The following is a 12,464-nucleotide window of genomic DNA, read 5'->3' as shown; positions in this document are numbered from 1 at the left end:
TTAAAATTAAAAAAAGATAATGGGTAGTTGTGTTCCATAAAAATATGATCCATTATCTAATTTTTCTTTTAATTTTAATTTTTTTAATATGAAAAAGTGTGAATTTACCATATTATCCTCATTTAATTAATAATTTCAATTCTTAATGTTTGCATTAACCAAGGGCATTTTATGATATTTTGAATGTTTTACCATTTTCTACCTTTTGCTTTATATATATATATATGTAGATGCACTGCATTTCAGACAGATATAAAGAGTTTTGAACTTTATTAATTTTATATGAATTATAATTGAATTAACACATTAGTTGACCCATAGTATGAGTTGACCGTGTTACGAAAGTGTCCTGACCATGAACACGACATTGATCGTTGGCAATGGCGGAACTAGGAATTTTTCGACTGGTTCAATGGCGCATTCTCTAAAACCACTCCAGCCACCTCATCATTAAACTTTGTTGTATGCTTTATTATTTCAATAAAATTTCCACGATTTTTAGAATCCAAAGATTCATCATGACCCCTAAAAGCACATGCTTGATATGTAAGCTAACAAACATACTCTATTGTTGTCTTGAGCCTTAACCGGTTCTTCAAAATTTCTTCCTTTGATTGTCTATTAATAACTTTGTCGACATGTTGAAATTGGTTCATCAAATCCTTCATACATCTTTCACAAGTATTATGCAATGAAGATAGACTTCCAACGTGAGTAAAAAATATACAATTCCTCCATACATCTTTGGAATGTGAAGATAAAAGACAACTACAAAATAAAGTGATTCGTGGAACAAGAGAGAGATAGAGGCGAAACAAAGATGAAGGAAAAGGGGGAGGGGCGGCAACAAGGGGTAGGGCACTGCCGAGTGCCAACATTGGCCGCTACATTCTTCTTTTTTTTATTTTAATTTATTCCTAAAGGGTAAAATTGAAACTAATATCCTCCTGGAAAAACAATTAAAAGTTTCTTTTAATAGAGACACGTGGTAAATTCTGAGTGGGAGTATCACCAACTGACGTGGTGATACTGTACCACTCTATAATTTTCCCTCAACCTCCAACCTTTATTCCACATCAGCTTTGACACATCGGTTGGAGTGATGTGAGATGTTATTTCTAGCCGTTAAATGTCTATGTGGCACTTTTGACATATCGGTTGGAGATGCTCGTGGTTATAATTCTCTCTTTTTCTGTTTCAAATCTTTAGGCACCCCTTTTGTCTATTATTTTTTTGGTGATAATTCTCGTCTTTTTCTTGGTATTGTGTTGTGTCTGGATTTCTTGGTCTAGTTTTAAATTTAATTCTTGGTATTGTGTTTGTAAATCTAACCCATTTTCTGGTTTGGGCTAGATCTATGTTACAAATCTTTCATTTGAATGAGTTTTGCTTAGCGATTCATGGTTTTTGTTTGACTAGTTGTAGAAATAAAACGTATGGGACAAGTTCTTGCTGTTGTTGATGGCATTTTGAATTTGTCTGAAAGGTAATTTAATGAAATTTCTCTTGTTCATCAATGAATTCACTCTCTGTCAAAATCATAAATTTTTTTTTTAGTGGGTATTTGTGTTTCTGAATTTTGAGGATTTATTAGTGTGTTTATGTTTATGGTAGTGCAGATGTGGTTAATAGGCTTAATGCTCTCAGGGGCAGAGGTGAATTTCTACTCCTTTTTCAACACTAATTTTCTTTTCTTTCCTTTTTTTGAAATGGTCAATTTTTAGTCCTAAATCTAGATATTTGTTACTTTTCAAGAAGATGAGCTCTCTCCTTCAGTTCAACATGCAAAGACTCTTCCAAGAGTGACGGAGTCAAGGTTTACAAGAGTGACGGTTTGCAAACCGAATGGGAAATGGGAAAAAGAAAACCGATGAATGATTCAAAGAACTGATGTCTAAACATATCGAAATAACTTTGATCCAAGAAAAAACATATTAAAACAACAAAATGGCTATGGGACACACTACTACAAAAAAGGAAAACCACGACGGGAATTCACATGTCGTGTATTCTGTTTTCAAATGGTCGTGGAATCTACGACATCTTTTCCATAACAAAACCACGACGGTGAATAACCGTCGTTGTTAAAACAAAAAACGTCATCAAAAAATAAAAACCAACGTCTTTGTGCTGCAAAAAGACATAAAAAACAGTCGAGGATGAGAATAGACGACCAACTCCAACAAAAAAAACGTCGTTAAAAAGGAAACAGATGACAAATATAAATACGACGTCTTTACAATCATAATAGACGACGTTATTGACACCTACTACGTCACAACATTTCCCACAACCGTCGTAAAATAAATTTTCCACTTCGATTTTTTTATGAATTATGACGTGGAAATAGATGTCAGGGTCATTACTTACGACGCATATATTTACAGAGACGACGTTGAATTTGATAAATAACGTCGGTTCCAAATAAATGAGAGCCGTATTACAGAATTTATACGTCATATTTTGAAAATAAACGACGTGAAAAAAGATGGTGTCATTAATTACGACACAGTAATTTATAATGACGACGTTGTAGTCTATATACAACGTCTTCACCATTAAAAAGACTGTCGTCTTTAATAATTTATACGTCTTCATTTAAAAAATTGACGTCGTCTAATTCATATATCTTAACGTCGACAAGTTTAATGGACTTCAAATACCGTCGTAAAATATATTTTCCACTTCGATTTTTCTACGAATTATGACGTGGAAATAGATGTCAGGTTCATTAATTACGACGTATGTATTTACTTAGACGACGTTGAAATGAATAAACAACGTCGGTTCCAAATAAATGAGAGCCGTATTACAGAATTTATACGTCATATTTTGAAAATAAACGACGTGGAAAAAATGATGGGGTCATTAATTACGACACAGTAATTTATAAGGACGACGTTGTCGTCTATATACAACGTCGGTACCATGAAAAAGACCGTCGTGTTTAATAATTATTCGTCTTCATTAAAAAAATTAACGTCGTCTAATTCATAAATCTTAACGTCGACGAATTTAATGGACTTCAAATACCGTCGTGAATTCATCCTTTTCCACTTCGTTTATTAAAGAACTTACGACGTGGTAAATTCATGACGACGTCGTCTTTTGTAACGTTCAGGTTAAAATTCTCATCTTTTAGACGTCGGTATTATGGGATTGGAGTCGTGTTATTTTGAATTACATGGCGGTTCTTTATGCTTGTCCGACGTGTTATCCTGGATTACTGTTTCACAATAGCGTCGTGGTTCTTCATTGTTACTTTGCTTTAAGACGTCGGTAAATATATTGCGGTCGTTGAATGCTCCAAAACGTCGTTATTTATTAGAACAGACGTTTGTTTTTCACATTTTTATCAAAACCGTCGTGTTTTGTAATCTGGAACCAGTAATTTTTGTTCTGATTGTTTTGTGGCCAAAACCTGTATAATGAAAGTGAAGAAATCACATTACAATATATTACAAAATTAATGTCATACACTGCCAATTAAAAGCATCATTCAACCCATATATCTTCACACCCATCTCGAATATTTTGACTCCCTAACTCAACCACCACTTCATCAAATGTGTCAACATTTGGCATCCCCCTAGTAAATGGCTCACACTCAATTCTCACATCACCTAAGACATCATCACCAATAACATCATTATATTCTCTATTAGGCATTGATAACACTACCGACCAACCACGATGCATCAGGTCGTCAACAAAAAATACTTGTTTGACTTGAGAAGCCAAAACAAATTGGTCATTCCTATGTCCAATTTTACTCAAATCTACAAGGGTAAATCCAAGTTCGTCCACTACAAGACCAGAAGTATTATCAATCCAATCACACCTAAAGACTGGGATTGTAAACTTTTGGTAGTCAAGGTCCCAAATTTCTTGAATGACACCATAGAAACCCATATTTGAGAGAATTGGGTTTTATCCTTGGCACTAGCAACTTGCATAGTATGTGCAAGTAAATAAACTCCACTATTTTGAGTTGTCCGCACATCATCTTGTGCCTTGATGTTGAATTTAATACCTTTAATGAGATAGCTCCTATATAATGGCACTGCCATGTTTGGACCATTGCTAGCCACCTTAAATTTTCTGATACGCCATGATTGTCTTCCTCATTAAGTTCACTTTGAACCTGCAAATTAATCATAACTTAATTCAATCTAACATAGAAAGAAGAAAATTAAAAGTCTAATATGTTATTCAATAACATATACCTTGAAGCGTAGCCATTGAATGAAAGTGCTATTGTGCTTATCCTGCAGCCACTTTGTTCTCTTTCTAAATTTTGGATAAGTGGTCTGGATGTGGATCATATGTTGCCTACATGACACACAAAATTCAAGTATTATGGTCCCAAACATATAAGATAAACATAAGAAATAATTTAAAATGGAAACTTAAAGAATAAAACTCATACGTACTCGATATAAGGTAGGACTTCCTCCGTATTCTCCAAGACATATAGATGTGCTTGGTTCAACAGGTCCCGATCAACTCGCTCACTTTGTGCAACCTGATAATGGCTTTGAAACTCCCATCTTTTGGCTTGAAGGCACTCCAACTGTACTAACATCAGATAAATGCTCGGTATAAAACTCTACAGCTTCTTCAGACTATATACCGCTCAACAATGCAACCTTCGGGACGAGTACGATTCTGAACATACCCCTTTAGCACTTTCATATATCTTTCAAGCGGATACATCCATCTAAAATATACTGGCCCACACAGACGAACTTCTCTGACAAGATGTACTACTAGATGAACCATGATATCAAAGAATGAAGGGGGAAAGTACTTCTCAAGCAAACACAAAGTAACTACTACATCTTCTTCCAACTTATCTAGCTTGGAAACATCAATCTTTGCACATATAGCATTGAAGAAGAAGCACAAGCGAGTTATTGCATACCTTGCAGGCTTCTCCAAAACAGAACGAATTGTCACAGGGAGAAATTGTTGCATTAAGGTATGACAATCATGTGATTTAAGGCCAAGAAGTCTTGAATCTTGTAAAGATACAAGATTTTTTATATTTGAAGAATAACCTTCAGAGACCTTCATACCATAGAAAGAATTGCAAACCTCTCTCTTCTCTGCTCTGTATCTGCTACTTAGAGAACTGTGGGGATTGAATCCATCAGATGACAGAGCCAATCTCAAGTTTCTCGGCTCATTACCAAACTCGGGTCATTTATCATCAAGAAGTTTCCAAGACGGGGAATCCATGGATGAGACATATAACCGTCAATTGATTTTCTAGCAGCATGCCAAGTCAAACTCTTAGCAGTCTCATGTGATCGAAACATCCTTTTAAACCTTGGAATTGGAGGAAAATACCACACCACCTTCGCTGGCACACCCTCTTTCAAGATTGAATCTTTGCCTTCCTTCCACCTTGAGATACCATAGTTAAGACAATGAGTTAAATCCTCATACTCCTTCCTATACAAGATGCAATCATTGGGGAATGCGTGCATTTTCTCATAACTCAGCCCCAATGCACATAAAGTCTTTTTGCCTCATACATAGAGGCCGGTATTGTATTTCCTTCAGGAAGCAAATCGCCTTGAAGTATCAATAATTCAAAACAGTACATCACTCATCCCATATTTTGCCTTCAAATTATACAACTTCACTAATGCCGATAACTTCGTGTACTTTCTACAACCAGGGTACAATGGTTGATCTCCATCCCCAATCACATTGGCAAACTCATAAGGATCAGATCCAAAATCACCAAAATCATTATCATCCATCTCTATTTCTTCAGACACAAAACTGTACCTACTATGGTCATCATCTTCTTCAACATTTCTACTAGCATTAGTAGTTGCTTCCCAAGGTTCTCCGTGAAATGTCCAATTCTTATAGCTTTGGTCAACTCCATTAAAGTATAAGTGATCCCTTATAATTCCAACCCCAAACAATTTCAAATTAACACATTTAACACATGGACAACGGATATGTGTGGTAGTTAGAAGATTTTCTACAGAAAAGTTCAAAAATGCTTCCACCCCTAACTCATATGCCTTCGATCTTCTATCCGAGTGCATCCATGACTTATCCATCTCCGACACTATACCCTATTATATATAATAAAGTGAAAAGGAAAGCAATGACCATCACTATAGCAGATTATATAAAGTCTAATAGCAAGTAATATACAACATAGACGACGGTTTTTAAACAAAAACAGACGTATTTGACATATATAGACGACGGATTTTACGTCGTCTAATTATAACCACGACGGTAGTTACATAACACCGTCGTGTATAAGTAATAAAAACGACGGTTTAAAGTAAAAACCGTCGTCGTATGCCTGAAAACGCGTCGATATCCAGTTTATTTTCAAGATCCCAAAACCCTATTAAGAACACAACATAGACATGAAACCAAGCAAGAAACCAACATATACTAAGCATGAAAACAATAAATCCATTCCCAATTCAACATAACAGAGAGTGATTAAAAGATCCGACAAAATGAAATCCATTCCCAATTCAACATAACAGAGAGTGATCAAGAAAACATTAAACAGAAAATCCATGAACCCATACCTCCAACAACATTATTAACAGATCGCAAAACATATACCTAAAACCCTTTAACAAAACAACGTAATATATCATTCAATGAATTTACAAGGGGAAGAGAGGGTTTGTACTTACAGGTTGGCAGAGCTCACAGATTATGACCAAATTGGATTTGACACAGCCTGGCCCAACTTTGAATTAGAGATGAAGTGAGAGAGCGAAATATTATGTTGCGCGAAATCTGAAAATTTTAGGGTTTAGGGTTAGAAGTATAAAAATAAGAGCCAAATCTGAAAATTTTAGGTCCCGCGAATATTTTAAGAAAGCGCGCTTTTTAAAACATCGACCGAAAAAACACGCGTCGTTAAAATTTAACATTAAACATGACGCTTATTACATTAAGGACGTCGTGGTAAAACTATGTACCACGCAAAATCAAAAAAGGCGTTAAAACTATGAAAAACCACGGCGGGGTTAATTAACTACCGACGTTGTAAATAATAATAAACGACTCACGTGTAAACAAAACGTCGTTTAAAAGAGAAACGACGTCGGATTTTTCACCATACGACGTAAACTCAATATTCCATGACTCAATCACCGTCGTTAAAAGTAATACCCTAAACTTTAAAACAATAAATTATATATTTGTAAAATTTAATTTTATAAAATTGTTTATGGTTTTACATCCTAATAAATAACAAACATAAACCCTAAACCCCAAAAATTATACTTTAACCATAAACCCTAATAAATAACAACCCTAATCCCCAAACCTTAAACCCTAAACCATCAAACTATGTAAGTGCTGCTATGACTCATCAAAACAATTTTCTTTAGGTTGGTCATTTTAATCTTTTATTACACAAACTGCATTTTTTTGGGTTTTAGGGGGAAGAAAATATATCAATGACTTCATAGGAGTTGAAGTTGAATTTTTTGAATTTATTTTAAATTTATTTTTAAAATTTTGAATTAAAAATAATAAAATATTCTTATGTCAACAACAAACCACGGCGGGGTTAATTAACTACCGACGTTGTAAATAATAATAAACGACTCACGTGTAAACAAAACATCGTTTAAAAGATAAACGACGTCGTATTTTTCACCATACGACGTAAACTCAATATTCCACGACTCAATCACCGTCGTTAAAAGTAATACACTAAACTTTAAAACCATAAATTATATATTTGTAAAATTTAATTTTATAAAATTGTTTATGGTTTTACATCCTAATAAATAACAAACATAAACCCTAAACCCCAAAAATTATACTTTAACCATAAACCCTAATAAATAACAACCTAATCCCCAAATCCTAAACCCTAAACCATCAAACTATGTAAGTGATGCTATGACTCATCAAAACAATTTTATTTAGGTTGGACATTTTAATCTTTTATTACACAAACTGCATTTTTTTGGGTTTTAGGGGGAAGAAAATATATCAATGACTTCATAGGAGTTGAAGTTGAATTTTTTGAATTTATTTTAAATTTATTTTTAAAATTTTGAATTAAAAATAATAAAATATTCTTATATCAACAACAAACCACGACGTTGTAAATAATAATAAACGACTCACATGTAAAAAGGACGTCGTTTAAAAGAGAAACCATGGCGGATGTTTCACCATCAGACGTAAAATACATATTCCACGACCTAATCACCGTCGTTATAAGGTATTAACCTAAACCCTAATAAACGACTTACTTGTTCAAAAGGACGTCGTTTAAAAGCGAAACCATGGCGAAATTGTCATCAAAACGACGTCTTATGTACGTCCCATCACGTCTAAATATCATTTTACGTCGGTTTTTTACATAATTATGTCGTTGGAAAGTTATTACACGTCGATTACGCAATTTGTTTTTTCTTTTATATTATGAAAACCTCAACAAATTTTCAGGGAAAAAAAGGATGTATATTATAGACAAAATTTGTACATTATATATTATAGACAAAATTAGTACATATAAAAATATCAAGTGTTCCAAAAATCCTCTAATCCATATGAAGGCAAACAAACTCGCCCATTCTTTCCTGACTTCATCAATGGCTGCTTGGGGGTATGGTGCTTGATCTTTTCCCTTGGCAAACGCAATTCATAAACAATGATTATTAAGCTTTACAAAATAAAAGAAATTCAGACACAGACGACGTTTTTTCATAACCGACGTAGTCTATCGATTCAACGACGGTAATTCTAAATGACCGTCGTTGATAATACAAAAAACCACAAAAAATGTTTCAGAAAATTTTATTCTTACCTTCTTCTCAAACTCCAAGGAAGGATCCATGATGATTTCCCTCATGAAGTGCATCACATAATACCCCATTCGACACTGCTGGGTTGCTTTGGTGTGCTGGCGAGTTTTCCAAATTGGTGCTTTACGGTGCAGTCGCCTATGTAGGAATTATAAATTTTTAAAGCACATTCACGATGTTTTTGCCCTCCTCATCAACCACACGATTTCGGCAGAGGATCCAGAAAATAGACGGTTTCCCTCTTTGCCCTCACAATCAGCAAGACCCAATGACGGCTGCACAAAAATAAAATAAAAAGCGACGGTTAATATAAAAGTCAGCACGAGGGAAAACGCAGCGTTTATTTATAAAAACCGACGTATTATATAGTTTCACACGGCGTAATAACTTAATCATCGACGTTATTATAAATTTATCACGACGATAATTAACTACCGACGTGGTTAGTTGTTTCAAACGACTCAATAAATAAATAACCGACGTGGTTAGATGTTTCAAACGACACAGAATTAGTTAAACAGTTTTATAAGTGGTCAATTAGTGAAAATCATACAAACAAAATCCTTTTAAGGAGACTAACTTTGGATTGTAAGGCATCATGAAAATCTGTTCACCATCTGTTTTTGAAGTCGACTGGCTACAATTCGTGATCATCGTCATTAGTGACCCGGCGTTGGCACTAACTTGAGCAGGGTCGATAAAGCCAACCACGCTGCACATATTTGCTTCTCTCAAAACATCATATAAGCACCTAAATATATAAAACAAACGACGGTTATTTATACACAAGCGACGTATTATACTATTTCACACGACGAATTGAAATAGAAGCAGACGTGATAACTAATTTATCACGACGGTAAAAAAAGAACGACGTGGTTAGTGGTTTAAAACAGCGCAATAATTAAACAACCGACGTCTTATGATATAATGTTTGATATTTGATTAGGACAAACCTCATATATACTGCAACCACAGTAGCCCCAATTTCTTCCATGCACTGCAAACTGTGTAATATCTTCATGCAAGACGAAGGTACTTCGATCTGCACCAAACACCTCCTTCTCAATGTTGAAGGTCATGATCTTCTCCTGAGGCTTTAGTGTTGTTTCCACATAACGACAAAGGGACTGTAAGGAAGATGGCACCTCCACATTCGAATAATCAACTACTTCATTACCCTGTTTAAAGAAATAAAGCAAAATAAAATGACGTGGTAATTCATTAAAAACGACGATTTAAATTAAAAAACGTCGTCTGATTATAATTTAAACGACGGTAATTAAATACCGTCGTTTTAGATAATTTATTACGTCGTAGAAAATAAATTCCGACGTCTAATGTGAAAACAAACGACGGTTTAAAGAAAAATATCGACGTCTGAAATGTGAAAAACAAATTAAAAAGGCAAAGTTATGAGAATATACCTCCTCGTCATGCTTTTCTTCATCTTGTTTTTCTTCTTTCTTCTCTTCATCATTTGTGTCTTCCTTTTGGCCTTCATCTTTTTCTCTTTTTTTTCTTCCTTCTTCCCTTCATCTTTTTTTTCTCCCATCTTCTGTTCATCTTTATTTTCTTCTTTCTTCTCTTCATCTTGATTATCTAAAGCCCCAGATTTCTGTTTTAAATAATAAAGAAATATATATATAAGACAGATTGTACAGAGAGTAAAAAAATTAAACCAAAACGTCGTGGTAAGGCATAACCTAAGATGGTATGTAAGAATTATGGACGTCTTAAAATTATTAAACGATGGTAAATAATAAATGTCGTGGTAATTGTATATTACGTCGTTAAGGACTAAAACCGTCGTCTAAAAACCACAAAGTACGACGTCTAGTGGCGTGTAAAACAAGTAAACTAAATACGACGTGATATTTAAATAAACACGACGGGTTATTTATAAAATCGTCGTGGTATGTTTTTAAAACGACGGGTTTATTCATAATAACGACGTCTAATGTTAAAAAAACAGAGAATTCAAAGTTTAGTTATGTTACCGTTTCTTCCTGCTTGTTCCCCATTTTTGGCAGTATCATCCTCTAAATGTTGGGATCTCCCTTCAGCCCCAGAACAGCTTGCTTTATCAGACATTAGATTTTTGGGACTTTGCTGTAGACCTTGGTTTTGAGAGGGGCTAGTTTTCGGTTTAAGCATGCTTGGATCAAAATTGGGGATGAGGTGGGAAAGCTGACTTAGTAAATGTTCCCTCTCAGCCTCTACTAATTGTTTGGTTCTAGCTTCCATCTTCTTAGTCTCTTCTTGAAGGACAATTCTTACACTTTCCTTCAATTGATCAGCAAACTTTACCCTCTGTGGTCTAGGTAAATTGAAGAATTGCCTAGGGGAAATCCCAGCACCTACCCCTCTTACTCTCCCTGGATGCTCGGGACCCAAAGCCAAGGTCAAGACATCATTACTGCCAGTTATACTCGACTGCCTTCAGCCACTTGTTTTTGCAATTCATCCTAAAACAAAGGCATACAAAAAAGTCAGCACAAGAAAACACACGACGGTTATTTATAAACAAACAACGCAGTATATAATTTCACACGATGCACCAATATAGAAATCGACGTTATAATATATTTATAACGGCGTTAATTAAAACCGACGTGGTTAGTTGTTTAAAACGACGCAATAAATAAACCACCGACGTCTTTTGCTGTAATTACAGAAAACAGAGTTGTGATTCTAGATTTAGATCTTTCACGACGTTTTTGAAAACATTTCGACGTAGTAATAACATTAACACGACGAAAAAATTAACCACCGACGTCTTAGCTATAATTACAGAAAACAGAGTTGTGATTCCAGTTTTAGATCTTTCACGACGTTTTTTAAAATATTTCGACGTAGTAAAATCATTGACATGACGGAAAAATATAACATAAGACGTAAATAAGAATTATACACAGTTTAATAAAATTTTAAAACAGAGTGTGTAGGCTTACAATTAATTTTGCTTTCTCTGCCACATTTGGATCTGGGATGTTACCATGTTTGTCCTGTCTAGCTTTCTTCCATAAGATAGATCGATCAATTTCTACCCCAGGCATGGTTTCCTCCAATTGATCCTCCAAACCAGCATATCCTTTTCGAGACAATCGATGATTGTACTCAAGTTTCTCCCTAATCTATGAATGTTGAGAATGCACAGACTCAAATTCTTTGGATAACCTTGAAGCTACAAAGGCATCCTATTCTGCTTTCTCTATGAATTTATATACTTGGGGGTTGGCTTAATTTCTCCCTCTCCTTGATGTATGGAAGGATATAATGCCTCGTCAGTGTAGACTTGAAATCCTTCCATTTCTTGGCAGCAGAAGATAACACCGAGGTCTTGCCCCCTTGACCTACCAAAAAGCCATGTCAACGGCTTCCCAAATCTGCTCCTTTATATCATTGGGGATTTCAGCCCATTTCTTGTCCACAAGTGGGACTCTGGAGCCTGCCAACACACCAATGTAGGACTGCATCTCAGTATGTGCAGGGCCACATCCTTTCCCCCTTTATTGTACTCAACAACTGGCTTGATTTTCTGCAATTTTCTCTTCACAACACGAGGCATTGTGCTCATACCTCGACCTGACTTTGAATCCTCAGAAATTGTTGTCGTCTTTGCTTGGTTCTGTCTCA

Source organism: Prunus mume, linkage group LG3 (assembly GCF_029339155.1).
Source record: "Prunus mume cultivar Tortuosa linkage group LG3, ASM2933915v1, whole genome shotgun sequence".
Lineage (NCBI taxonomy): Eukaryota > Viridiplantae > Streptophyta > Magnoliopsida > Rosales > Rosaceae > Prunus > Prunus mume.
This window is presented reverse-complemented; position numbering follows the sequence as displayed.